The following is a 27,943-nucleotide window of genomic DNA, read 5'->3' on the forward strand; positions in this document are numbered from 1 at the left end:
TACTTTAATAAAGAGAATTTAATTATTGTCCTATATCTGTACTTACACACAACATAGGTGAATTCATTTATCTTTTTGATCTCAGCTTCTCCCCTATAAAAAAGGGTCTTTCTCTATCTTTTCCATACTTTCTCCTTGCTCATCCACCTTTCAGTTTTCTCCTGCTGATCAGGAAGCCCCATAATGAAGCCTCTTACAATCCAGAACAGCCACAGCCATATCCTATCTCCAGAAATTTCCTAGTAGTCACACTCAAATCTTATTAATAAGATTGGCATAGGGTCACCTTGGTGGCTTAGTAGGTTAAGTGTCCAACTTCGGCTCAGGTCATGATCTCACAGTTTGTGGGTTCAAGTCCCACGTCAGGCTCTGTGCTGGCAGCTCAGAGCCAGGATCTTGCTTTGGACTCTGTGTCTTCATCTCTCTCTGTCCCTCCCCCGTTGTACTTTGTCTCTCTCTCTCTTTCTCAAAAATAAACATTAAAAAAATTTTAAAAATATAATTGCCATATAACTTATCATTCATATTAAGATGATTTTGAGAACATAAATCGATGCTATAAATAATTACACTTCATAAACCAAGACTGTCCAGGTAACTGGAGACCTATGATCAACCTTTATTAGGTGAAGTTCGTTGAAGATGTTGCCCATGTGTTGGGTACACTGTGCTGTGTTGGGTGCATCCCTTGTTCTCACAAGAACCTTCCAAAGGAGGGTTACCATCATTTCATAATTGCCTGGTTGACAAAAGAGAAATACAGGGACAGAGGAATCTTTTAATATCTGTCATGTAACCTTTTGGCAGTTGTTGACTTTGTCCAACTAAGCCAGTTCTTCAAAGGCAAAATTAATCCCACCTTATCCATTTTTATCTACTGGAGTAAAATACCTGGCCTCTATTTTCTAATGATATCAGTGTCTTTGATCTAAAGCCTTCTATTCTGATTCATATTTAATATCTGTTTCAGAAGCTTCTTTTTAAATGCATATTCAATATTCAAGTTACTCAAGTACAAGTAGCACATAAAAATCTTATTTTTATGCTTATACACTAATTCTTTGTTTCTCGTATTTGATTCCTTGAAAAGGAGAATGAGGAAAGCAGAAATTTGCTTCATTCTTTCCTGGGATTTACAGTTTATAAAAAGAGTTCGTTGCTGTTGACAAATTCTTTAAGATATCCACTACTCATCACTACAACAGCGGGAAGTGGCTTGTATTCATCAACAGAAATAACTTTGGTCCAAATAGAAGAATGTGAAGGGCTCACAGTGGCTTTACTTGTTTTCTTAAGCTTTTCCATTTTGTATTTCAATTAATTTTCCCTCTGACAAAAATCTCACAAGGAAACAGAATAGGAAGGCCATTTTATTTAAACAAAACTATCTAGGAAAAGAAAAAAAAAGTACAGATAAAAAAGTAGGCAGACCGTATACTTAATTGATATTTTTAAAATGCAGTATGCTTCAACTAAAGCAGAAAAATACCCATCGGCAGTAGAAACAACCTGATATTAAGAATCCCAGAATAAAAGGGCACATATATACACACTTATATACACATATATACAGTCACCAAATATAGGCTGAGCACAATTTTAGCTTAAAGAAGACTAATGTTTTCGCCTTATCCATACACACACGTATGTAAACAAATCAATTATTTAATATGTATTCATTAAGTGCCTACTCTTACTATGCACTGTGAGTGGTTCTAGGGATTCAAAAATATATAAAAGCTAGTCTTGCACTCTAAGAATTTAAGTGGAAGATACAGATACAACAGTCTATTTTAATCCATTTACGATTAAATTTTTGGTTTATAGAAGAACCTTTTAAAAGAAAGAATTTAACCCTGTCTTATTTAAACTGAACCCCAAGGAAAAAATTGGCAATTTTATTGCAAGCATACAAAAGCATTTTGAAAATGTATTCTTTAATTCTTTAAAATACATTTTATCTTGTTTATTACCCCCTGGGAACTTCTATCAGGCTTTAGAAGATGTGTGAAAAAAACACTTAGGAGCAAGTAGACCAGAAATATTAAAGCATTAAGGAGTTCACCTAAATTAAATATTTATGCAGGAGCAATATAATCTAAATTTAGTATATGCCAAGAAAATTTAAGTAGTTAATATGAAATTATGAACAAAAGTCCTGCAGTTCTACCAGTCTGTGAAATTGAATGATGCAAAATAATAGAAATGTTGGCAGTTTTAGTAATATTCATTAAATCTACAGTATCTTGTGATGCATGTTGCTATAGGCTTTTATATATTTTAGGCAGGCATCTTTTTCTTAATGCCAATTTATTTACTTATTTGAGGCAGGAGGCAGAGAGAGAAGGACGGAGGATCCAGAGCAGGTTCTGTGCTGACAGCAGTGAGCCCGATACGGGGCTTGAACTCACGAACCATGAGATCATGACCTGAAGCAAAGTCAGACACTTAACCCACTGAGCCACCCAGGCGCCCCTCAGCAGGCATCTTACTTACTGAAAACTGAAAAAAAAAATTCTGAGCAACATTTTACACCATTTTAAAATGTAAAAAGCACCTTCACTGATGAATGAAAAAGGAAATTTACAGTTCCATATGTCTGAAAAAATGTATCCAAAGTTCTTTGGACTTCTTTGGATTTTTAGGAAGTTATTCTATAACAACAATTGATTACCTAAGGAAGGAATTAAGAGAGTGTCTTTTTAAAATTTGTGAAAACTGAGAATCTGCCATCTTGAGTTAAGAATTGTATGGCTTTTTTTTCTCTTCCAATATTAGCAGCGGCTACCATCTCCCCACATAACCATGGTTGAATTTGAATCAAGGGGCTGGTTGCTGAATCAACAGCAAAGATGAGTGAATGACATTGCCCATTACATTACACAAAGTCCTTTCTAGGTCCCGGAAAGAAATTTCCTTCTGATCTTAATCATTGTTCCCCTTAACAACGTGTTTGGTTTTGTTTAATAGTTATTTTGAAATCTGTCCCTAAGATTCCCTGTATGCCGTAGCTGCCAGAAAGTTTAGATATAACTTTATGGCCTACTCTAAGGAATTGCCATAGGGATGCAGACAGGGTTTCATTGCCCAAGGGGTTATAATTTGTCTTATAAATGCATTGTTTTGGTTTGTTTTTTGTTTTATCAGATGATCAGAATGTTTACAATATATATACAGAGGAACACACACACGCGCGCACACAATTCTAGCAACAGTAGAACCATATTCTAGCCACACATGACTAGACTCAGTTTTTATTAAAGTAGATAAATGACCAAAGTCCCCACTCCCCACATTACCTTATATTGGCTCATGTCACTCATTTACATCATTTGCTTGCTTCCCACTAATTATTTGTTTTATGCTCTTTGCTTTTTGTCATATATTTTCCTCATTTCTGCCTCAATATCATGTTATTTCTCTTGTTTATTTTCTTTTTTCCTTCTCACTTTATCTAATCTATAATGTTTCCCCAGGTTTCAGAGGTTTTCAATCCTAGTAAAAGTTGAGGTATAAATAAAGGAAACACATGCTAATTAAGTTTGACTTAATGTATTAACTGGTTAAGTATTTCCATGTCTCTTCCTCTTCTCATATTATATTGTATATTTTCTTTGTTTTATTTTTTTAGCTACTTCCAATCTATTCTAAAATGAGTTAGGGGCTGTTTTAGAACCAATCTTAACTTTTTAAAAATCAAACTTTTACCAATGTTATCTTCAAATATATCCACAAGATCCAATAGAGAAGCAAGGCTGTTTGGCTGAAACGTGGTCAAATTCATGAATGTGAGGGTTAATTTTGTGTCAACCTGTGTAGGCCATGGGTTGCCCCCATGTTCTGTCAAATATATTCTGAGTATACCTGTGACAGTGTTTTGGATGAGATTAACATTTAAATTGGCAGACTTTGAATAAAGCAGATTGCTCTAGTAATGTGGGTGGGCCTCATCCAATAAGTTGAGGACTTGAAAAGAACAAAAATGTCAGCCTCCCTAAGCAAGAGGGAAATAATTCCCCAGTATCCCCACTTCCCTTGGATTTCATCTGAAGTTTTGGGTCATCCTGGTTTTACAGCAGACCACCTTCAGACTGCAATTAACTGTTACACTCATGCATTTGTCTGTTTCTGTGAACACGTTTTAACCCAACAGGCTCACTTACCTGTGGCTTCCCTTGGGTCTCCAGCCTGCGGGCAAATCCTGCAGATTTTGGACTTGCCCATCTCCATAATCACATGGCCCAATTCCTTATAATAAGTTTCTTTCCATATATGCATTTGTGGAAATACACAAACACACACACATACGCACACACACATCCTATTAAATCTGTTTCCCTGGAGAACCTTGACTAAAATAATGAATTTATATTTTCTTATTTAACTAAATTGCCAGATTACCCAAAAAACATCTGACTATGACAAGAATTTATAAGTGAAGTATGTTTTTAACTTCCTTGAAGTCTGACGTGGGTGCTACTGGCTTTCTTTTTGAGCACCTAATGCTTGCTGTGTTTTACACTTTTTAAAACAAAAGCTGCTATTTATTGAGTCCTGCCTATGTACTATAAGTAACTAAGTAACTATAGTACCAGTTACTTACCTGTCTTAGTCCATTCAGATTCCTATAACAAAAAGTGCTATAGACTGGGTAGCCTAAAACACAAATACTTCTCACAGTTCCAGAGAGTAGAAAGTACAAGATCAAGGTATTGGCAGATTTGGAGTCTTGTGAAAGCTCACTTCCAGTTTCATAGAAAGCCTCCTTCTCACTGTGTCCTCACATGGTGGAAGAGGCAAGGGAGCTCTCTGGGATCTCTTTCATCAGAGCATGAATCCAGTTCATGAGATACATGAATTCATGATGGAATTCATCAATTCATGGTGAATCCCATTTCATCCACCCTCATGGTCTAATTACCTCCCAAAGGCCCCACCTCCTAATAACATGACACTGGGAATTAGGATTTCAACATATGAATATTGCAGGGGATGCAAATATTTAATCCACAACATTAACATATATTATTTCATTTCATCCATTCAACAACACTTGAAGTTTTGTATTAACTTCCTTTTAAGGATGAGTCAGCAGAGATTAGAGAAGCTAAGTAGCTTGCCCAAGGCCACATGGATAGGAAATGGTTCACTCAAGACTGACCTCAAGTTGAATTATTTCAAGGAACATGCCCTTTTTTTACTCTTCCAAATAAGTTATTCTGTGAACAGGAAGGTTCTTGTGCAAAAGAGCTGGTAAGACATGGCACATCCAAGCCTACTACCAAAGACTAGAAACTTCCAAGGTTGGCTGCTGTTATGATGAAATTCTAGTAGAAACAGAGTTGGTGGGAGAGAGTAGAATAGGCCAAAGACAAAAGGAATTTTTATTTCTTTTCAAAAGAAAAAAGAAAAAAAAGAAATCCACGGGGTGCCTGGGTGGTTCAGTCAGGTGAGCATCCAACTCTTGATTTCAGCTCAGGTCATGATCCCAGGATTGTCTGAGTGTGGAGCTTGCTTAAGATTCTCCCTCTCCAGGGGCACCTCAGTGGCTCAGTCGGTTAAGCGTCTGACTTCAGCTCAGGTCATGATCTCATGGTTCGTGAGTTCAAGCCCCACATTGAACTGTGTGCTGACAGCTCAGAGCATGGAGGCTGCTTCGGAATTCTGTGTCTCCCTCTCTCTCTATGTCCCTCCCGACTTGTGCTCTCTCTCACTCTCTCTAAAATAAATAAATGAACATTAAAAAATCCTCCCCCTCCCTCTGCCCCTCTCTGCCACTCCCACTCTTTCTCTCTCACTAAAATATAAAATAAGTTAAAATTCACTCATTTGACACATATGACTTAACATGATCTACTTTTAAATGACAACAGCTCCTTTAATTAAACCTAAATTTGCCAATTTATCCCAACTTGGTATGAATTCTTCGTGTTTCCCCTTTCCACTCCTGTTAGTTGCTACATTTTTACATTTCAGTCATAGCAGCATATTTTCTGGCCCTGGAAAATACCCTCCTTCAGGGTCCTATTTTTTGTTCCCTCACTCATTAGGTATACCCCTGGATTATTTCATGCTTGGCTCCTCCTTCTTCAGGACCCATCTTAAATATTACTTCAAGAGTAGCTTTCCTTAAGGGGCTGCCTAAGGTAGATTCCTTCTCCCAATTATTTCCTGTCCTATAGTTCTGTTTAATTTCATTATGATATTTATCACACTTTGAAATAGTTCATTTGAAAATTAACTTATTTTCATAGTGTGGGTTTCTTGTCTTTAGTAGCTCTGTGTTGCATTTGTTTTTTGTTTTGTTGTTGTTGTTGTTTTGTATTTACCTGTTCTTTACTTTTCTGTTAATCATATCAGCATTCTTAAAAGTAAATATCCCTCACCTTTTTTTTTCTTTTTAATAATCTTATTTGGATCTTCTATTATATATTAGCCAAGAGGGTTGCATATAATCCAGCTCAATTAGGATTCATCTTGCTGGGATAGAAAATTTCCATTATATATACACATATATGTGTATATATATCCTATAAGCAGCCATAATTTCTGTACTAATTCCTTAGTTGTTTCATTGTTGTTTAATTTTTTAAATTTTTTTAATGTTTATTATTGAGAGACAGAGAGATACAGAGCGTGAGCAGGAGAGGGGTAAAAAGAGGGAAGACACAGAATCTGAAGTAGGCTCCAGTAGGCTCTGAGCTGTCAGCATAGAGCCTGATGCAGAGCTAGAACTCACGAACTGTGAGATCATGACCTGAGCCGAAGTCAGTTGCCCAACCAACTGAACCACCCAGGCGCCCCGTTGTTTAATTTTAATTTAACCCATATTCTTTCAATATGTTATTTTAATTTTTGGCATGAGCTAAACAAAGTCGGCATCTATGGTTGTAATGCTCTGCCTCTGCATATCAAAATGCAAACTCCATGAGGAAAGACACCCTGTTTTACTCATTAAACATCTGGAAAATAATCTGATAGGCAATGGGCTTCTAATATTTTTTTAATAATGAATGGATGAATGGATGGACAGATGGATGGATGAAGTCTACTAAGTTCCTGAAAAAGGGACTTTTCAGGAACTTTTCCTTTAAAGCTGGGGCAATCTGACCCGAGACAGATGTATGTCTCTAGCTTTAACTCCTCTACAATGAGTTTGTTCCTATCACATATAATTGTTTCCTCCCCAAAAGATTGTGAAACCTTCCGACTGTATTCTGTGGTTCTCACTGTCACCTCCTGTAGTTGACATGTTCTAATATACTGTGAGAATCAATACCAGACTCAACCAGACAACTTACTTAGCTGTATTACCTTAACAAGTTGAGAAAGCCGTTTTTAAGTCTGTTACCTTCTCTGCAAAGTAGAGATAATGATACTTCTTGTCTCATGTTTAATGCCATGAGTTCACCAAACCATGTTTCATTTTCTTTCCAGGCACCCACCAAGCCTCCTTTTTCCAGGCTTTGACAGTGAGTCCGAGATAATGTGACTATTGTTGGAACTAGTGCATGCCACTTTCAAGCCTGGTGTCTAAAATTTTAGGTTTAGTGCTATACAAGCACCCTTTCCCCTGGTCTGTTGGCCATATGCCATCCAGTGGAGAATGCAAAAGACCCAACAGAAGGTCAAGGGAAATGAGTCTGGATGGCCTCCGAATTACTGTATTTTACCTAGATGTGAGCAAGCAATAAAACTGTGTTTAATTAAGTTATTAAGATTTTGACTTTATAAAAAAATTACAGCATATAACCTAACTTGACTAAGTAGACCTATAATTACAAGAGTCTTTATGAAAATTACTAACGATAAAACTCAGTACAGAGCCTGTCTTATAAGGAAAATTCATAAATGTTATTCGTTTATTTTCCCTCATTCATTTTTACCCCGTCCATTAAAAAAAAAATGTCTATATCTCTGCCAGCCCATTTTTACATATTTCTTATCACTGAGATGAAAACTGTCCTCTCTCTTTATTGAATTAAAAATACTATATATTTTTTATCCCAATCTGTAGAAGTAGTTCACTCAATTAATTTCTTTAGTTTTATTTTGAAACTTTCCTTCTCCAGTGGTTCTCCCCTGCCTAAGAATATGCTTTTATTCCATATACTCATAAGGAATATCACTTCATCTCTGCTCTACCATTAATCTACAGTCATTTCCCCTATACTTCCCAGAAAAAAAAAACACTTTTATTAAAAAGGTAATTTATATTCTCTGCTTCTGCTTTTCTGCTACTCTTACTCCTCCAAGTTTTACATTAGATTTTTCATCTCTACCCTTCTACTTCAAATGTCTTCTCAAAGGTCACTATTTTGAAATGTCCAAATTAAATTAGCTGTTTTCCTTGATGGCTCTTCAGCATTGAAAGGTGCTGACCCCAAACTCTTTATTGGGCTAGAATTATAGTAACTAACTTCAGTCTTCTTCCTCATGACAATTCCGTGGCCCAGTATCTTGTCCCTCAGACCTCTAGAAATTCAGCCACACATACTATTTCCATAGCTTTTAATGATGCTTCCCAACTACATATATGCAGTCCTAATCTACCTCTTGAAATCCACCTGGACATTTCTAATGGTCTGTTAGCCATAACCACGTGTGAAATTCTCTTTATTTTAACACCTAAACTTTTTCCTCTCCTTAACTATTTTGAACATGTCTCAAACTCAACTTTTAATTACCACCTGGACCATCTCTTCCTTTTAAATGGAGTAAATAGCATTATTTTCTTCAAACCATCCACATTTGAAGATATAAACCATCAGTTATGTATTATTCTTCCTCATTCATCATATTCACTTGATTGAATCATTTGCTCTATGAAAGAAAATATTTTGAATATTTCTTTTTCTTTTCATTTTCTTGGCTCAAGAATGGCTCCACCAATGGAATTACTTAAGCCAGAAAAGAATGTTTCATCCCTAATTATTCCCATCCTTCATCCCCAGATTCCAACAATCAACCAATTTCCACAAATTCTAATCATGAAATATTGTTTGAATTCTTCTTTAGTTGTCCATCCTCATAACCAGTATCCTAGATCAGCCTGTGTCATTGGTATCACTCTCAAATGTGCCAGGTAGTTTTTCTACCATGGTCATTCTTTTATCCCACTTAAATCCCTAAAATACATTATTTGTATACCAACCAGAGTGGTACTTCTAAAGTCAAATCTAATCATCTCTTAGTGCCCTTCAATACTTTCCATTAGAGTTACTATAAAGTACAGAATCCTTAAGAAAGCTCTTATAGTTTTCATGTCTGGAGCTCAACTAAGTGCCCAACATCATCTCTTGTTTTCTATCACACTGTATTTTTGAGCAACGATAATTATTTTTTATTAGTATTCTTTGAACATGCTACATTATCTCCTGCTTCCCAGGTCTATGTACATGCCATTTACTGTAGTTAAAGCATTCACTACTCTCAGGTTTTATCCAGATAACTGCAACTCATCTTTGTTTTCACTTAGACAAAGGGTTATCAAATAATGTTTTGTTAAAGCTGGGATTCTATGAGAGTAGAATGTACTAGTAATAATTAGATCAGGAGAACAGGAATAATTGGGAACTTTTCTGGGAAAACCGGGGTATATAATAGCCCAAATTAGGCACCACTTCCTAGAAAATATTTGAAGTCATCATTGCCAAATTATTTGTTTTTCATTATATTTACAATGGCATTCTATTCCTCCTATAATGACACATCATTCTCTATTATAATTTTCTGTTTTTTTTTTAATTTTTAGACTGTAAGTTCATTAATGACAGGGACTATGCCTGATATATGATAAATGAAGCGTTGCCAGCCTGCAATTTTATGTCATCTATGTTTTACTGTGTAAACCACTATTGTCATAAGTATCATAATCTCATACACTGTATTCAAATGCGTCTCAAGAAGGCACGGCTACAACAACAAATGTCCCCTATTAAATTTATTCAAGATGCCCCAATGCCTTGCAAATTAGGAATACAATCCCTGGGATAGCATTCAAGGCTTCTCAACAAGTCTCCAAGTTTTCATTACTCACAGTAGTTTTCTGCATACTATGTGCTCCAAACAAAATGCACTCCATTCAGTTCTTTAAAAAAAAATCAAAAAACAAAAACTTACATACCTTTACAACTTTATGCATTTATTACTACATCTTCTTCTTTCTTGTCTTCTTCATTCCTGTCTACATTCTACCCATTGTTAAAGACCTATCTTAGATTATACCATCCCCTAGAATATTTCTTAATTTATTTAGGAATGTAATAAATTGCATTCTTTTGAACCACTGGCAAACATTTTCTTTCTTGCCTGGATTAGCTGATGGAAGTCACAATGGAATCACAATACTGAGACTCCACTTTCAACTCTTTTAGTGTAATAGATATATAATTGTGGGCTATTCCTGGGCATTCTTCAGCAGGAAAATTAAGATAACAACAATAGGTACCTTGCTATGATTTCTGTGCAGATCACATTACCAAGTGAATGCATTTGTACTGGAGCAAAGGACTCTTCAAATGTAAGTAAAAATTTTTATTAGTGGCTGGACTAAGCTAGAATAGAACCATATTATAGAACCAATTATAGCCTTGCTTGGTTACCTAGTGAGTAATTTCTAAATAATGGTAGATTCTAGAATGAGATTACACACACTTACTCTTTTCTGTTCACCACTGTAAATAGAACAAAATACCCTGGATATTATTTCACTGAAAATGTTAAAGGGAGCCAAAACCTGGATAGAAAGAGGCAAATTGGATAGAGACTTCAAAATTTGAGGAACAAGAAGGCAATATCCTTGGATTTTCTTTTTAAATCCCCCCTACCCCAGATTGAGTGCCAGAGAGGCTCGTTGCCCAGCGTCACCAAGCACTGTACAAAATATACAATAAAAGTCTGCTCTTTCCATCCAAAGGCTCAGGGAACATGAAGTCTAACATAGTGGAAAGCCCCAGCAACCACTCCTCAATCCAGACCAGCTGGCAGCATGAGCCCCTTGCAGTAGTGAAGTCCTGGGCTGATGAGTCGCCAGTTCATAGTCTGGATGTCAGCCAAGCTGATCTGCCAGCAACAACAGCAACAGTAAAACCCTATGTTACTCTTTCCTCCAAGTGGCACAAAAAGAGCCAGGACTAGCTTCTGTGACTCCCCACCAGAGAATCACCCTGCAACAGTAGGCAACTCAAGGAAGTGTCTTCTATCCCCACCATCAATGCCAGAAACAATTGAGTAGGAGTCCCAGTGGCACTAAAAAAAATAAATAAATAAATAAAACAAGCCAGAATAACCTTGTCAGGGCTCAGAAAACTAAACTGTCATTGAAACTGTAGTCCACAAAAGCTCATCAGAATATACACTAAATTTATACAGAATGACCGCAGACCAAGGTGGAAGATCCAGGTACAACCCCCTTCTTTTGAATGTGGATTGGTCCATCTCACCCATTTCTAAAGAATAGAATATAGCAGGGGTGCCTAGGTGGCTCACTTGGTTAAGTGTCTGACTTCTGCTCGGGTCATGATTTCATGGTTCATGGGTTCGAGCCCTACATGGGGCTCTGTGCTGACGGCTAGGAGCCTGGAGCCTGCTTCAGATTCTGTGTCTCCTTCTCTCTCTCTCTCTCTCTCTCTCTCTCTCTCTCTCTCTGCCCCTCCCCTGCTCACACTCTGTCTCTTTCTTTCTGTCTCAAAAATAAAAATAAACACTAAAAAAATTTTTTTTAAATAATAGAATACAGCAAAGGTGATGAGATATCACTTCCATGATTAGGCCATGTAAGATTGTGACTTCTGTCTTACTAGTAGTCTGTCTCTCTTCTCCGCTGGCTTTGATGAAACAATGTACTATGTGAGAGAGGCCAACATGGCAAGAAACTGAGCATGGTCTCTGGTCATCAGCCAACAAAGGAACCAAGATCCCCAGTTCATTACTAAACAAGGAACTGAATCCTGCCAATAAACATTTAAGTAGAAATGTATCCTTTCTCAGTTATAACTTCAGATGAGACCCCAGCACTGTTTGACACCTTGACTGCAATCTAGAGAGAAAGGCCATGAAGCAGAGGACTCAGTTCAACTGTTACCAGGCTCCTGGCCCACGGAAACTCGGATAATAAGTGTATTGGTTAGGCTGGTAAGTTTTGGTAATTTGTTACACAGCAACAGATAACTGACATACATACTTTATAATCTTTTAAAAAAATTTTTAATGTTTATATTTATTTTTGAGAGAGATCATGAGTGGGGGCTGAGCAGAGACAGAGGGAGACACAGAATCTGAATCAGGCTCCAGGCTCTGAGCTGTCAGCATGGAGTCCCACAAGGGGCTCAAACCCATGAACCATGAGATCATGACCTGAGCCAATCAGATGCTTAATCGACTGAGCCACCCAGGCACCCCTACATACTTTATACTCTTGACTATGATTATCAATGAAATATTTCTCTAATTATGTGTAGACATTGGGTTTTTTAAAATTTGAGGTAAAATATCTAAATACATATCCCAATAAGTTGACCAATTTTCATATACCTTCCCACACCTGCTAGAGATCAAGGAAAGAAGCCACAATAATTTTTACTGTAATAGAAAAGTTACCCCTTTTTCTTTATGTTGGCTGTTACTTGTGCTTAAAGTAAATGTTTGTGGTTTAAATGGTTAACTAGCTGAAACATAAATGCTTTCAGTATTTTATGTTTTCTTCAAAGACATTTGTAGCATTGATTAAACCCGCAGGCATCTGGGAAGTTGTTTTGTCCTCAATTGTTCCAGCAGGTGGTTCCATACAGTTGCAGGACGGCTCCACTTAAGGGTGGAGCTGCTTAGAAAGATATTAACTCTGCAAGAAGCTTCTGTATTTAATCTAAACACTTTGTGAAAAAGTGTGCATACAGAATTATACATATATCTGTGTGGAATTTTTCTTTGTTGGAACAAATTTGATACACATTAAGTCACATTGTAGATAGAATCCTTAACTTACCTGAGTCCCACTGATAAGCTTTCCTTTTAGATTTAAAGATTCTCCCTGCCCGCTAGGTTTGGATGTTCTAATTGAAGTTGATATAGAGAGATACTAGAAGAATTTGCATATAACTTCTGAGTTTTTATTTTCATTAGAAAAAGTAATACCAACTTCTATAGCAAACAAACACCAAAATCTTACTGTCTTAACTTACTAAACATCTGTTTCTTATTTATGTCAAGTCTAATGCAGATGTTCCTAGATGGTAAGAGGACCTCCATGTGGTTTTCAGAGTCCCAGACCTCATGTATCTTGTAGCTCTGCCATTCTCTAGAACCTCAGAAGCATCTCCTTGATCCTTTCCAATCAGCTGCTAGTCAGGGGTAAAGAAAGAGGATCACTGGACAAAAATTCCATGTTCCACTTCTGGAAATGCGTCACATAATCTACTGACAAAAGTTAGTCAATGGCCTCATCCAACTGCATGGGAGGCTGGGAAATGTAGTCTACTTTTTACCCAGGGGGAAAAAAAAAGAAAATGAGAATTGGTAAAGCAGTCTAGGCCAAAAGGTAGAGAAAAAGTTGCATGTCAGTACGAATAGAATTAGTGCTGCAAAAATGTAGTACATAATTTATGAAGCTTAGTCCCAGCATTGGTCAGTAATTATAAAAGGATGGGACTTATTTTCAAGGATTCTGTAACATCTAAATTATAAGAAAACAATGTAATAATGCAGTATAAGTGAATTGAGACATATTTTTTCTAATTTTATTTTTGATAGTAATCATTTTAGTAGTCATTTAGCTGATTTCTTAATTATCTACATAAAGTTATTTTCCTTCCCCCAATTCTCTCTTCCTTCAGCTTATTTCTGCTTCCCATATTAAGGGAAGTTCTTTCTTCATGTTATAGCAAGTTTATTTTTCAGAGACCCATTTGGGTATTATTCCTAGGCTTGGTCAAGTTTTCAAATAATTTTTATTTTAGCTATGCTGTTCCTGCAATCCTTAACCATACTAGAAATGCAGGTTGAATCTGCCTCCTCCTGGGCTCAGAGAAGTTAAATGATATCTCAGAATGCACTAACTACCAGAAATGAAGTAATTGACCAGGGAGATGGATGAAAATGGAAAAAAAAATCTGGAAATTGATACTAGCTTCACCCAGTAAGTATTTAATGACTGCTTCTATGATCTCAGTCGATAGAGCATCTGTAGTGAAGTTGGTATGTGTTGCTATCCCAATAAAGGTCACACACTGTTAACGCTGTAGCCTACAACGAGTGATCTCTTAGTGACGGCCTTGACAAATCTCTCGGGTTACGAGTGTCAATATGCACCCTTGATCTGAAGTGTTTTATATTTTTCTCTGGATTTGTTTCCTGGGAAGGAGGTTATGCTGGGCCTGCAGTTCTGAGTGACCTATGTAACCCTGAAACTGTAATTGGCATTGTCTGCTCACAAAGTTATTATTAAAAATAGGCATTTGGGGGAAAGTGTGGTTTATGTTGTTTCCCATCATAACATATGGAACCCAAAGTTTCATTTCTGAATTTGATTTTTGCAGCATGTTCCTATGCCTCAGAAGTATTTAATATTTCTAAAATAAACTAAATGTTAAGTTACATACATAAAGTATCATAAAAAAGTCTGTAAATCAGTTGAATTAAAAGATGAGAAATCTTCAACAAGGCATAAAGACTTGTTCTGCTTCCCTGTTCCCTATCTCCACCTGACTGATATTTTTCTATGGAATTTTATAGACCTACGGGAAAAACAAGTATTTTCTGGTTTCCTCTTAAGTTATTTTTATTACAAATCTTCAGGTCTAAAATATACACTGTATCATATATACATATATAAAAATATAATATCTAGTTCACATACTAACCATTTGTTTCAATGACATACTAACCACTTATTTTAAAGTCAATATTTATACTTTGAATGCTAAATAAAATTTTAACTATACTTTAATAATGTGTGTGTATACACATGTATACACTACCATAAATCATTCAAACATCATCAAACAATTTACAGATTTGGACAGTTAGCTTTTTTTATTTTTTTTTAAGTTTTTATTTATTTTTGAGACAGAGACAGAGCATGAGCAGGGAAGGGGCAGACACAGAATCCAAAGCAGGCTCCAGGCTCTGAGCTGTCAGCACAGAGCATGACGTGGGGCTTGAACTCACAAACTACGAGCTCATGACCTGAGCCGAAGTCGGACGCCCAACCAACTGAGCCACCCAGGCCCCCCTGGACAGTTAGCTTTTAATATCAAGATACTGGGTGTTATCCGAAGGAATTTATTTCCTCAGTTTTGGAAAGAGAATAGCAAAAATTTGATTAGCAAGGGATTTACCAGAAAATACATTCATCTAAATCTACTTGGTTCCTAAAATATCAGATTTGAGGAAGAGTGTTTGTATGTGAAATGCTGTATACTTTCACTTTTAAGTAACAGAATATCAATTGAAAGTGGACATATCTTCCCACATAGTAAGACATTCATAATCAGGTATTTAACAAGATTGTCTCAGCAGCCCGATAATGTCAAAGATTTTGAACCAATTCTCAATGACATTTTTGGCCATTTTTTAACTTGCCCTCATGGTTGAAACATGGCTTTACCTGTTCCAGACATTTTGTACTCATATGATAATACCCAAGGTATGAAGAGAAACAGGAAATGGTCGTATTTTATTGGACAGGAGAACCCTTCCCATAAACATCCTCACAGATTTCTCATCATATTCTATCAGCCAAGATCAGTTTGTGTGCCCATGACCTTGCTACAAGGAAAGCAATTGTCTGACATTTGCAACTTCTCTTATAAGCATGCCATAGGGGCAAGGAGAAGGGGGGGAGGATGGCTGTTAGGTAGCTAGAAACTTTTATTGATGTATGTCTGTATAAATGTAGTCTATTAGTCAGGTGGACTAGATTGTTCTTAGTAACTAATAATCCTAAGGGCTCATGCTTGATTGTTTATTTCAGTAAGGATATTGGTGGCGATCCCAGTGGGTATAAACTCCGCACAGGGATGCAGGCTGGTTGCCACGGCAGAGGGAAGGAAACATGAAATATTGTGCACTGATTCCAAAGGCTTTCAGCTGCGAGTCATATCTTTACTCCTGCTCACATTTATTGTTCGATGGAAGCCACATGACCACATCTAGCTGCAAGAGAAGTCGTGATATATCATTTTTATCTGGGTTGCCCAATGCCCATCTAAAACTTTTATCGCTATGGAAGAAGGGAGAAATGGATATTGAGGGACAATAAATAATATCTGACAAAAGTGCCACAACAGGTGGTTGTGGTAGACAGAATAATGCCCCCACCGAGGATGTTCACGTCCTAAATTCAGGAGCCTGTAAATATGTTTCTTTATATGGCAAAAAGAACATTGCAGATGTGATTAAGTTAAGAATCATGAGATGAGGAGAGTATCCTAAATTGTCCAACTGGCCTCAATCTATTCACAAGGGCCCTTATAAGAGGGAGTTAAGAAGGCAAAGTCACTGGAAAGAAATGTGATGACAGGCAAGAGGTTGGAGGGATGTAAAGAAGCTACCAAATGCCAAAGAACATAGATGGCCTTAGAAGCTGAAAATGACAAGGCAACAAATTCTCTCATCAGAGTCTCCAGAAGGAACCAGCCCTGCCACCTGACACCTTAACTTTAATCCTCTAAGACTCTTTGGATTTGTGATCCCCAGAATTGTTAGCAAATACTTTGGTACTGTTTTAAGCTATTAATATTGGGGCACTTTGCTATAGTAGCAACAGGAAACTAATACACTGGTTATAGATACTAAATCATATAATGTGTGTCAAGACTTAGCAGGATGCCAGGCACATTGGGTGGAATCAAAAGACATTGGCACCTAGTTTCATTTCCGTAGATGGATGTTTTCATGTTGGAATAAATACAGCAAGAAATAAAATCACTACTAATCTAGAGCAAACATACAGGTAGAGCACCAAAAACATCATTGAAATAAGTGCGTAAATACTTAAGGCTGAAAAAAAATTATTTCTTAAAGGACAGCCGTAAGCATATATTTATATCTGCTTTATGTTAAGTATGATAGAAACAGTAGGTTCTGTATAAATCCTCACTGTGGAAGAGGTTACCCTCTGTTCCTAGTGTGCTAAGAGTTTTAATCACAAATGGTTGTTGAATTTTCTGAAATGGTTTTTCAATTGATATCATTGCATGATTTCTCATCCATAGCTTGCTGATAACAGTGGAGTGCATCGACTGATTTTTCAAATATAGAATCAGCTTTGTGTATTGCATACATACGCCACTTGTGTTATTTATTTATTTATTTATTTATTTATTTATTGCATAATTGGATGTACTGTGCCAAAATTTTGTGGAAGATTTTTATGTGTAAGTTAATGAGATATATTGGTCTGTATTTTCATATCTTTTTTTCTCTTTGTTTCTTTCGCCCACCCCCCTCTATATTTTAGTACTAGTATAACATTAGGCATCTAAAACATGTTAGGAGTATTCTTTTTTCTTTTATTTTCTAGAAGTGATTGTGTAAAATTGGTGTTAATTCTTTGAATGTTCATTCTGCAATAAACCATTGGTTCCTGGAGATTTGGGGGGATGTAGGAGGAGAGATTTGTCATAACATTTTTAATTTCTATAATAGTTATAGGGAAATTAAAGATATTTCATCTTGTGTGAGTTTTGGTAGTTTATTTTCAAGAAATTGGTCCATTTTTTCAAAGTTGTAGAAATTATGACTGTAAAGCTATTCATAGCCTTCCCTTAGTACCCTTTTGATGGCTGCAGTATCTTTTTCTAACAGCTTTATTTAGATGCAATTCACATACTATGTAATTCACCCATTTAAAGTGGAGAAATCAACATATTTTTGGATAATCTCAGAAATGTGCAACCATCACCACAATTTTTTTTGGTGTTACTTTATTTTTCTTAGAGTTTTAGTTTTACAGCAAAAGTGAGAGGAAGGCATAGAGATTTCCCTCATATCCTGTGTCTGCACATGCATACATGAACATCTCCCCTCCCCCCCACACACACATATTATGAACATCTCTCAGCAGAGTGGTACATTTCTCACAATTGATAAATTACATTAGCACATCATAATAACCCAAAGGCCATAGTTTACATTGTAGTTCACTCTTGATGTTATTTATTCTATGAATTTGGATAAATGTGTAATGACTGGTATCCAACCTTATGGTATCATATGAAATATTTTCACTGCCTTAAAAATCCTCTGTGGTTCACATTTATTTATCCATCCATCTCCCCAGCTCCTTCTAATGACTGATCTTTTCATTGTTTCCACAGTTTTGCCTTTTCCATAACATTATACAGTTGGAATTATACAGTATTCAACATTTTCAGCCTTGGTAATAGCATTTAAGTTCCTCTATGTATTTTCATGGCATGATAGCTCATTTCTTCTTTAGTGTTGAATAATATTCCGTTGTCTGGATGTACCACAGTTTATTTATCCAGTAACTTACTGAAATACATCTTGATTATTTCCAAGTTTTCGCAGTTATGAATAAAGCTGTTATAAACATCTATGTACAGGATTTTGTGTGGATATAAAAACATTTTCAACTACTTTGGGTAAATACCAAGGAGCATGATTGCAGAGTTTTATTTCTAGAGTATTTTTAGTTTTATAAGAAGCCACCAAACTGTCTTCCAAAGTGGTTGTACAGTTTTACATTTCCACCAGCAATGAATAAGAGACCCTAATGCTCCACATCTTCGCTAGCATTTGGTGTTGTCAGCGTTCCAGACTTAGGGCATTCCAACAGCTGTTTTATGGTGTCTCCTTGTTGTTTTAATTTGCATTTTTCTGATGTCATATGATGCGAAACATTCTTTTCATGTGCTTATTTGCATCTGTTTATCTTCTTTGACTAGGTGTCTATTAAGATCTTGTCTTTATTTTTTAAGAGGGTAGTTTGTTATTGTTGAGTTTAAGAGTTCTTTGTGTATGTTGGATAATAGTTCTTTACCAAATGTATCTTTTGCAAGTATTTTCTCCCAGTCCATGGCTTGTCTTCTCCTTTCTTGACTTTGTCTTTTGCTGTAAATTCTGATGAAGTCCAGCTTATCATAATTTCTTTCATGGATCATACCCTTGGCATTGTATCTAAAAATTCATCTCCTTATAGATTTAAAGATTCATTTAGTTCTGTGATACATGAGAGTTAATTTTTGTGAAGTTCTGTGTCTAGATTCGTTTTTCTGCATGTGGATGTCCATTTTTACCAGCACCACTTGTTAAAGAGATTATCTTGGCTTCATCACATTGGCCATTGCTCCCTTGTCAAAGAGAGTTGAATATATTTATGGGCATCTATTTTCCGGTTCTCTGTTCTATTCCATTCATCTGTTGGTTTATTCTTTCACTAATACCACATTGTCCTGATTACTACAGCTTTATAGTAAGTCCTGAACATGAGTATTGTCAGTCCTCCAACTTTGTTCTTCAATACCACATTGGCTATTCTGCCTTTTGCTTCTCTTCTTGATTGTGTGGTTTCTGAGAAGTCAGATATAATTGTTATCGTAGCTTCTCTATAAGTGCTTTTTTTTTTCCTCTGACTCATTTCAGGATTTTTTTTTTATCTTTGATTTTCTGTACTTTGGAAATTATATGTCTAGGTACAGTTTTTGGTTTTTGTTGTTGTTGTTGTGTTTAGGTTTATCATGGTTGGTGTTCTCTGAACTCCTAGATCTGTGGTTTTGTGTATGACACTAATCTGGGGAAACTCTAAGTCATTATTGTTTCAAATTTTTCTTGTGTTTATTTCTCTTTCTACTTTTTCTAGTGTTCCCAATATATGTATGTTGTACCTTTGGTAGTTGTCTTACAGTCCTTGGGTATTCTGTTCCAGCTTTTTTTTTTTCTTTTTCTAGTCTTTGTTCTTTTTGCTTTTCAGTGTTTGAGGATTCTACTGATACATCCTCCACCTCAGAGAATCTCTCCTCAGCTGTCCAGTCCACTAAATCCTTCTAAGGCAATTTTCATTTCTTTTGCAGTGTTGTAGATTCTTTTGGTTCTTAGGATTTCTCTCTGTTTATATTGCTCACTTGGTCTTGCATAAATTCCACTTTATCCATTAGAGCCCTTAGTATTAATTATAGTTATTTTAAATTATTTGTCTGGTGATGCCAACATCCTTGCCACATCTGATATTGACACTTGTTCTATCTATTCAAATTGTGTTTTTTGCCTTTTAGTATGACTTGTACCTTTTTGTTGATAACCAAACATGATGTTCTATAAAAAAGAAACTGCTGTAAATAGGCCTTTAGAAATGTGGTGATGAGGTGCAGAGGGGAAGTGTTCTATGGACCGATGATTCAGCCTCAGTCTTTCAGTGAGCCGATGCTTATGCTCTGTGAACTTTACAAGTATTTGTCAGGTTTTTTGTTTTTTTTGTTTTTATGTTTGTTTTTTTTTTTTTCCCTCACCACCTAGGTGACAGAATGGCTAGAGTGGGCTGGTTTGGGTTATTTCCTTTCTCCCGTGTAGAAAGTTAAAGCAGAGTTAAGTTGGGTATTTCTTTTTCCCCAATTCACTTAAACTCTAATAATACCCCAGCAGGTTAGACTCCAGCTAACTATTTTCTCCTCAGGGTAGCTTATTTCAAAATGATTCCTTTCCTTCTCCCCCTGCTGGAAGCATGAGGAGATTTTTTTCAGATATTTACTGTGAGAAATTGGTCAGTCTCCTGGAGGTAATCTGACAAAATTATGGGAGCCTCCATGACTGGGTTACCTCGAAGTGTTTAACTCTCATAGTTGTCCGCACTGAACCTCTGGCAATCTGTCAGTTATATTTCAGATCTTCCTATCCCAGAACTGGTTCCTGCAGTGGCTTCTGCTTGTGAATCTCTGAGCTGGTAAGCCATGAATCCTTATATCTGCCTGTCTGTCTCTCTAATCTTGGGTGAAGTGGTTTGCCCTGTACCCTGCCTTCTCTCACAAATATAAGAAGATTGGTTAATTTTTCAGTCTGTTGAATTTTTAAAAATTTTTTTGTTTATTTACCAATTTTTGAGAGAGACAGAGACAGCATGAACGGGGGAGAGGCGCACAGAGAATGAAGGAGAGAGAGAATCCCAAGCAGGCTCCAGGCTGTCAGCACAGAGCCTGCTGTGGCCCGAATTCACAAAAAGATGAGACCCTGACCTGAGCTGAAACTAAAAGCTGGACGCTCAACCAACTGAGCCATCCAGGTGCCCCCAGTCTGTTCAGCTTTTTATTTATTATAACGGGGTGACAACTTTGGAGCTCCTTACATGTGGAAATGGACACTGGATGTGGATTTTAGGACATTTTCATCACTCTAAAAAGAAATCTTGTACTCCTTGGCTATCATCACCCTACCCTCATCCCCACCCCACCTCCAGCCTTAAACAATCACTATTCTTTCTGTCTCCATAGATTTGCCTATTTGGGGCATTTCATATAAATGGAATTATGTAATGTATGGTCTTTTGTGACTGGCTTCTTTCATTTAAAATATTTTTAAGATTTTTTCATGTAGCATAAACCAATACTTCATTCTTTGTTTACTGCTAATTAATACTCCATTGTATGGATAGAGCAGAATTTATTTATTCATCAGTTTATGAACATTTGGGTTGTTTTAATATTTTGGCTATTATGAATAATGCTGCAATTAACATTCATGTGCATTTTTTGTGAATACTTGTTTTTGTTTAGATATATATTCAGGAGTAAGTTGCTGGGTCATATGAAAACTCTACGTTTTACCATTTGAGGAACAGCCAGCTAGCTTTTTAAACTGAGTGCACCATTTTAGATCCTCCCCAGCATGCCTGAGGATTCTAATTTCTCCACATCCTGGCCAATGCTCATTATCATATTATTTTTCATTGTAACCATCCTAGAAGGTATGAAGTGGTATCTCATGGTAGAGATGTGCAGCATATTTGTATTTTCACGATGACTGATGATGTAAAGCATATTTTCATTTGCTTACTGGCTATTTATATGCCTTTTGGGGAAAATGTGTATTCAGAGTCCTTGCCCATTTTTAAAATGGATTTTTTCTTATTATTGCCTTAGAAGAATTATTTACATATGTTAGATACAAGTTCCTTATCAGATATTTAATTTGCAATTCTTGTCCCTATTCTATGGGTTGTCTTTTCACTTTCATGATAGTGTCCTCTACAGCCCAAAATTCACCTGTTTTTTTTCTTTTCTTGCTCATGCTTTTGGTGTCATATCTAAGAATCTTTTGCCAAATCCAAGGCTTTTAAGCTTTGTATGCTTCCTTCTAAGATTTCTACAATTTTAACTCTTACCTTTAGGTGTTCATGTATTTTGAGTTGATTTTCACATATGATGGGTCATAAGGGTCCAACTTCATTCTTTTGCTTACGGTTATCCACTTGTCCCAGAGTCATTTGTTGACAAGACTACTCTTTCCCCTTTGAATGGTGTTCATACCTTTGTTGAAAACCAGTTGTCTAGGGGCACCTGGGTGGCTCAGTCGGTTGAGCATCGACTTTGGCTCAGACCATGATCTCACGGTTCGTGAGTTCAAGCCCCGCGTCCAGCTCTGTGCTGACAGCATAGAGCCTTGAGCCTGCTTCGAATTCTGTGTCTCCCTGTCTCTCTGCTCCTTCCCCGCTCATGCTCTGTCTCTCTCTCTCTCTTTCAAAAATTAAATTAAAAAAACATTAAAAAAAAAAAGAAAACCAGTTGTCTATAAACAAATGGGTTTATTTCTGGATTTTCAATTCTGTTATACTGGCCTATATATCTGTCCTTATGCCAGTACCGCAGCATCCTGCTCAGGGTTGCATCATAATAAATTTTTATTTTATTTATTTATTTATTTATTTATTTATTGGTGCAAAAAGATCATTGTATTAAAGCACGGGACAAGGACTTGTGGGCAGGAAGAGCTGCCTGTATTAAATTTTTAAAGTAAGAAAGTGTGAATCCTCCTATTTAATTCTTTTTCAAGAATTGTTTTGGCTGTCTGGGTCTCTTGAAATGCCATTTGAATTTTAGAAAAAGCAGTGTTTTCCCCAGAAAAAAATATGGCTTCATGCTCTACATATGTTCCATCCAAAAATATATCTGTAAATCATGCATCCTAAGACATGTATTAGACCTTAGCATGTTGGAAGTGCCTTTTGCATAACCAGACATTGAAATCAGTGAAGTTAATCTGAAATCCTATAGACAGATCTTCTGTTTTTGTTTTTTTTTAACTCCCTCTTTCACCTAAAAGAGCAAATAGGAATCAAGTATTTAGCATATGTTTTAAGGATGATAAACACCTAAGTGTTGAATGAAACCTCCAGAGAGCTATCGGTTTATTTAAAAACTTGGAAATGCAGCCGAGATCTCTCTGCCAGAGGAAGTTTCTAATATATGGCTCCTGTAAGTGCACTGGATTTGTTAACAAGCTTCTGTATCAATTCACATGGCGGCAAGCTTTTCTTAAGACACCATCTGCCTACAATGTTTGTTCAGGAACTTCTATTTTGGAGTGCTCTTAAACACTTTTTAAGCCTTCTTTTATACACACACACACACACACACACACACACACACGAACATGCATGCACACAATCATCTTGTTTAAACTGTTAACATTATATGTTTGTATTACTTTCACAGAATGAATCTCCTTATTCCAAAATGCTTGGATATCTGGATTTTAATTATGTAGAATTTTTTTTTATTTTTCAATTTTTTTAAATGTTTATTTATTTTTGAGAGCCAGAGAGACAAAGTGAGAACAGGGGAAGGGGCAGAGAGAGAGAGGGAGACACAGAATCTAATCCGAAGCAGGCTCCAGGCTCTGGGCACAGCACAAGGCTGACATGGGGCACAAACCCACGAACTGTGAGATCATGAGTTGAGCTGAAGTCGGACAACCAACCTACTGAGCCACCCAGGCACCCCTAATTATGTAGAATTTTAATGCAGGACATGTAATTGTATTTCTCTGGGTGTGTATGACAAATTCATCCATGTGGCTGACCATTGAAAAACGTTTTGAATGAAATTATGTAATTATTTCTTTCCTTTGGAATTCAAGGTGTGTGATTATAAGTGCCAATCTCCTAGTATTTTATTAAGAGTCACCCAAAACCTCTTAAATAAGTACCATTGTACACTATTACCTAGAGCAATAAATCCCAGATCAAAGCAATTCATTGGAATTCTATGGGGAGCTGCTTACAATGAGTTGTCTCACCTAAGAACCACTGAATCAGCACCTCAGGGTGAAGGGAAGGGAGAACAGGATTCCAAGTTTAGGGGCCACCGCACCATGCTCCCCTTCATTACAGTATGAGGCTGTCAAAGTTAAAACTCTTCAAGTTAACAAAAAAGTGTAATTCAAACTGGGTTAAACATAAATGTATTCTTCCATAATTCGGCTATTTTGATAATGCTACTCTAAACATTGAGGGGCTTGTGTCCTTTTGAATTAATGTTTTGGTAGTCCTTGGGTTAACATCTGGTAGTGCAACTGCTGGATCATTGGGTAGTTCTATTTTTAACTTTCTGAGGAACCTCCATACTGTTTTCCACAGTGCCTACGCCAGTTTGCATTCCTACCAACAGTGCCAGAGGGTTACCTTTTCTCCACATCCTTGTCAACACGTGTTGTTTCTTATGCTGTTGATTGTAGCCATTCTGACAGGTGTGAGGTGTTATCTCATCATGCTTTTGATTTGTATTTCCCTGATGATCAGTGATGTTGCACATCCTTCATGTGTCTCTTAGCCATCTGCATGTCTTCTTTGGGGAAATTCAATTTTCTGCCCATTTCTTAATTGGAATATTCATTTTCTGGTTACTGAGTTTTATAAGTTCTTTTTTAATGTTTATTTTACTTATTTTGAGAGAGAGAGAGAGCACACACAAGCAGGGGAGGGGCAGAGAGAGAGGGAGGGAGAGAATCCCAAGCAGGCTCCATGCTGTGAGCCCAACTGTGAGATCATGACCTGAGCCAAAATCAAGAGTTGGATGCTTAACCAACTCAGTCACCCAGGTGCCTCTAAACATTATACATTTTGGATACAAATTTTTTATCAGATATGTCATTTTCAAATATCTTCTTCCATTCCATAGGTTGCCTTTTAGTTTTGTTGATTGCCAAATTGTGGAAACAGCCCAAGTGTCCAGTGACTGATGAATGGATATGAGAGGTGTGGTATATATATATATGGACGAAGCTAGAGATTATTATGCTAAGTGAAATAAATCACTCAGAGAAAGACAAAAAAACATACGATTTTACTCATATGTGGAATTTAAGAAACAAAACAAGTGAGCAAAGAAGAAAAAGAGAGAGAGAGGCAAACCAAAAAAACCAGATTCTTAACGATAGAGGACAAACTGATGGTTACCAGAAGGGAGGTGGGTGGGGAATGGATGGGAATGGGTTAAATAAGTGATGGGATTAAGAAGTATACTTGTGGAGATGAGCACCAGCTGATATATGGAATTGTTGAATTACTATATTGTATACCTGATACTAATATTACAGTGTATGTTACCTACTGGAATTTAAATAAAAACTTAAAAAAAATAAATAAATGGATGCAATGATTGAAATTACAAAAAAAATTCCAACAGAACAGGATCCAGTCACGGAGAGTAGGCAATCATTCACCATGATTTATCAATAAATGGCGATAGTAGATATACTTGTCTTGTTCACTCTGTTCCCTTGGATCTTGTCCTCATTTATGAAAAATATATCAGGAATTTCAGATTTTACATCATCCAGAAACACAGCTGTGTCTCAATTTCATAATTCCTAGTAAGTGCTCTGATCTTTGTACTGATTTTGCTTTAGTGCAATGATGGTCCAATTCTGCCTTCTCCTTATATCTTCATTCTTTGCCCTGTGGCGTCACATTTCTTCTCCAGACTGTTTCCAAATGCCTTGAACAGGAGCTTGGTCATTAGACTTGTGTGGGCCGATGGGATTTTAGCAGCCTTGACATGTCAGAGGCTTGACAGAGAACTTGTATCTGTCATTTCCTTTCTGCCTTTTCTGTGGTGGCCCCAGATAGTCTCAGAAGGTGCCTGGGGCTACGTGAGAGATACTGAGAGGAAGCAGAGTCATTCCACCCCATGCTCTCAAACTAGCCAACGGCCAGTTGACTCTCAAATTTCCAAAAGATGTCAGCCAAGATCAGCCTACCTGACCCATAGCTGGTGGAAGATTCACAAATGAGCCCAGCTGAGGCCAGAACTCACTATGAACTATGAAAATTATTTTTTAGAGCTTCTGAGTTTTGACACAGTTAATATACATTATTGGAGCAAGAGATAATTGATACAAATATAGTCAAGGCAGCTATATGAAGCTGAGTCTTGAACAATAAGTGAGACCCTGTTGGAGGAGGTCATTGAAAGGATGTGATTGCCAATTGACCCATGAGCTGAACCTGGGCACTCAGAGGCTCCTCATCCCTGCTCCCATCCTTGGAATATGGGTTCTGCTTGCCTTTCCCACTCCCAGAAGCTATTCTAAAAACACAGGCTTGAGTGGGTAATGCAGTGTTCCAAACACCCACATGGTGCATGTGACTAAACCCAGGTAAGATCTCTCTATAAACTTTTAAAATTTGGCAAGCAAGGGCAGGGGATCCATTCTACTTGCTGCTACCCAATACAATCCTCCTATGGAAGTTTCTTTTAGTTTCTTTTGCTTATGAAAACTGCCACCTACCAACCTGGAGTGGCCTAGCTTTTCTTCTGTCTCTAACTGCCTTCTTCATTCAGGGGTCTGATTTCAGACTGCACCAGGGAAGACCCCTAGAGGGTTGCAAACCAACAGGTCCTACTACCTGTGACTGGGGCCAACTGGTTTAAGGCCAGATACTTGGCAAGAATAGTGTGTTCATGAAGACAGAAAACTAGAGCCATTCAGGAACTCTCACTGGAGCTGGGATTCTCCACCATGAGAGAGGGTAGAATGGGTTTGGGGAAGACTCTTTGGGTGATTCGAAAGAAGAGGAAGGCATGGGACTGTGAAAGAACTATCAATCCAGTCATAGGACTATGCTGCCTTATGTGGAAAGAATAACAGAATAATGCACAAAAAAATAGATTGTGGTAACATTGAATGATGTAGACTATAAATATAACAGAAGTTCAAGTAAAGAGAATAAAGGAGAACTGGAGACACCAAGACAGGTTTCATGGGGAAGCGGGAGTTAGAAGGGTGCTTTAAAAGATGGGCTAAGTTTGATAAAGAAAGGACAAATATTCTTAACAATTTTTTTTAGAACCAAGAGCAAGACTTATTAAACACTATTAATGTGAAATCATTTCTTTGTTTGAGGTTATTGCACACAGAAAAGATTATGTAGGGTTACTACAATTTTGAAATTAATATTTAATTTACTAAAGTTACAAATGGAGAGGCTTAGTCATGGCTTTTTTTTTTCCACAAAGCATTTAGATTTAATTTACAAACTTGTGATGCTATTTATAAATCCAGTAAATTTTAAGTATGACTTTTAAAGAGGATTTTACAGCTTAGTTAATTAAATCCCCTTAAATATTTTAAACAACATTTATACATTTAATATATTTGATTTTCTTTTATATGCAATTCAATTATCTGAATAACAGAAAAAGCTCCCAAAGAACTCAACCAATTCTTATAAATCTAATAAATTAGAGACATAAATACAGTAAATATTAAATTATTGTAAACATTACAATACTATTTGCAAACCCTGGTAGAATTATCTTATTCCTTTCAACTTAAAATTACACACTTAAATCAATTACTAGAGCATGTATTTCAAGCTAGAATAAAATGGTTTGTCTTGTAGATCAGTGATTTGTGACTGAGAGTAGTATTCCTGAGCTCCCTTTGAGGGGGGCATTTGGATGTGTGAGCGGTGCTTTGTTCGTTACATCGC

Source organism: Lynx rufus, unplaced genomic scaffold (assembly GCF_022079265.1).
Source record: "Lynx rufus isolate CCGP_SWC_20201006 ecotype Redwood Valley unplaced genomic scaffold, mLynRuf1.p SCAF_3, whole genome shotgun sequence".
NCBI lineage: Eukaryota > Metazoa > Chordata > Mammalia > Carnivora > Felidae > Lynx > Lynx rufus.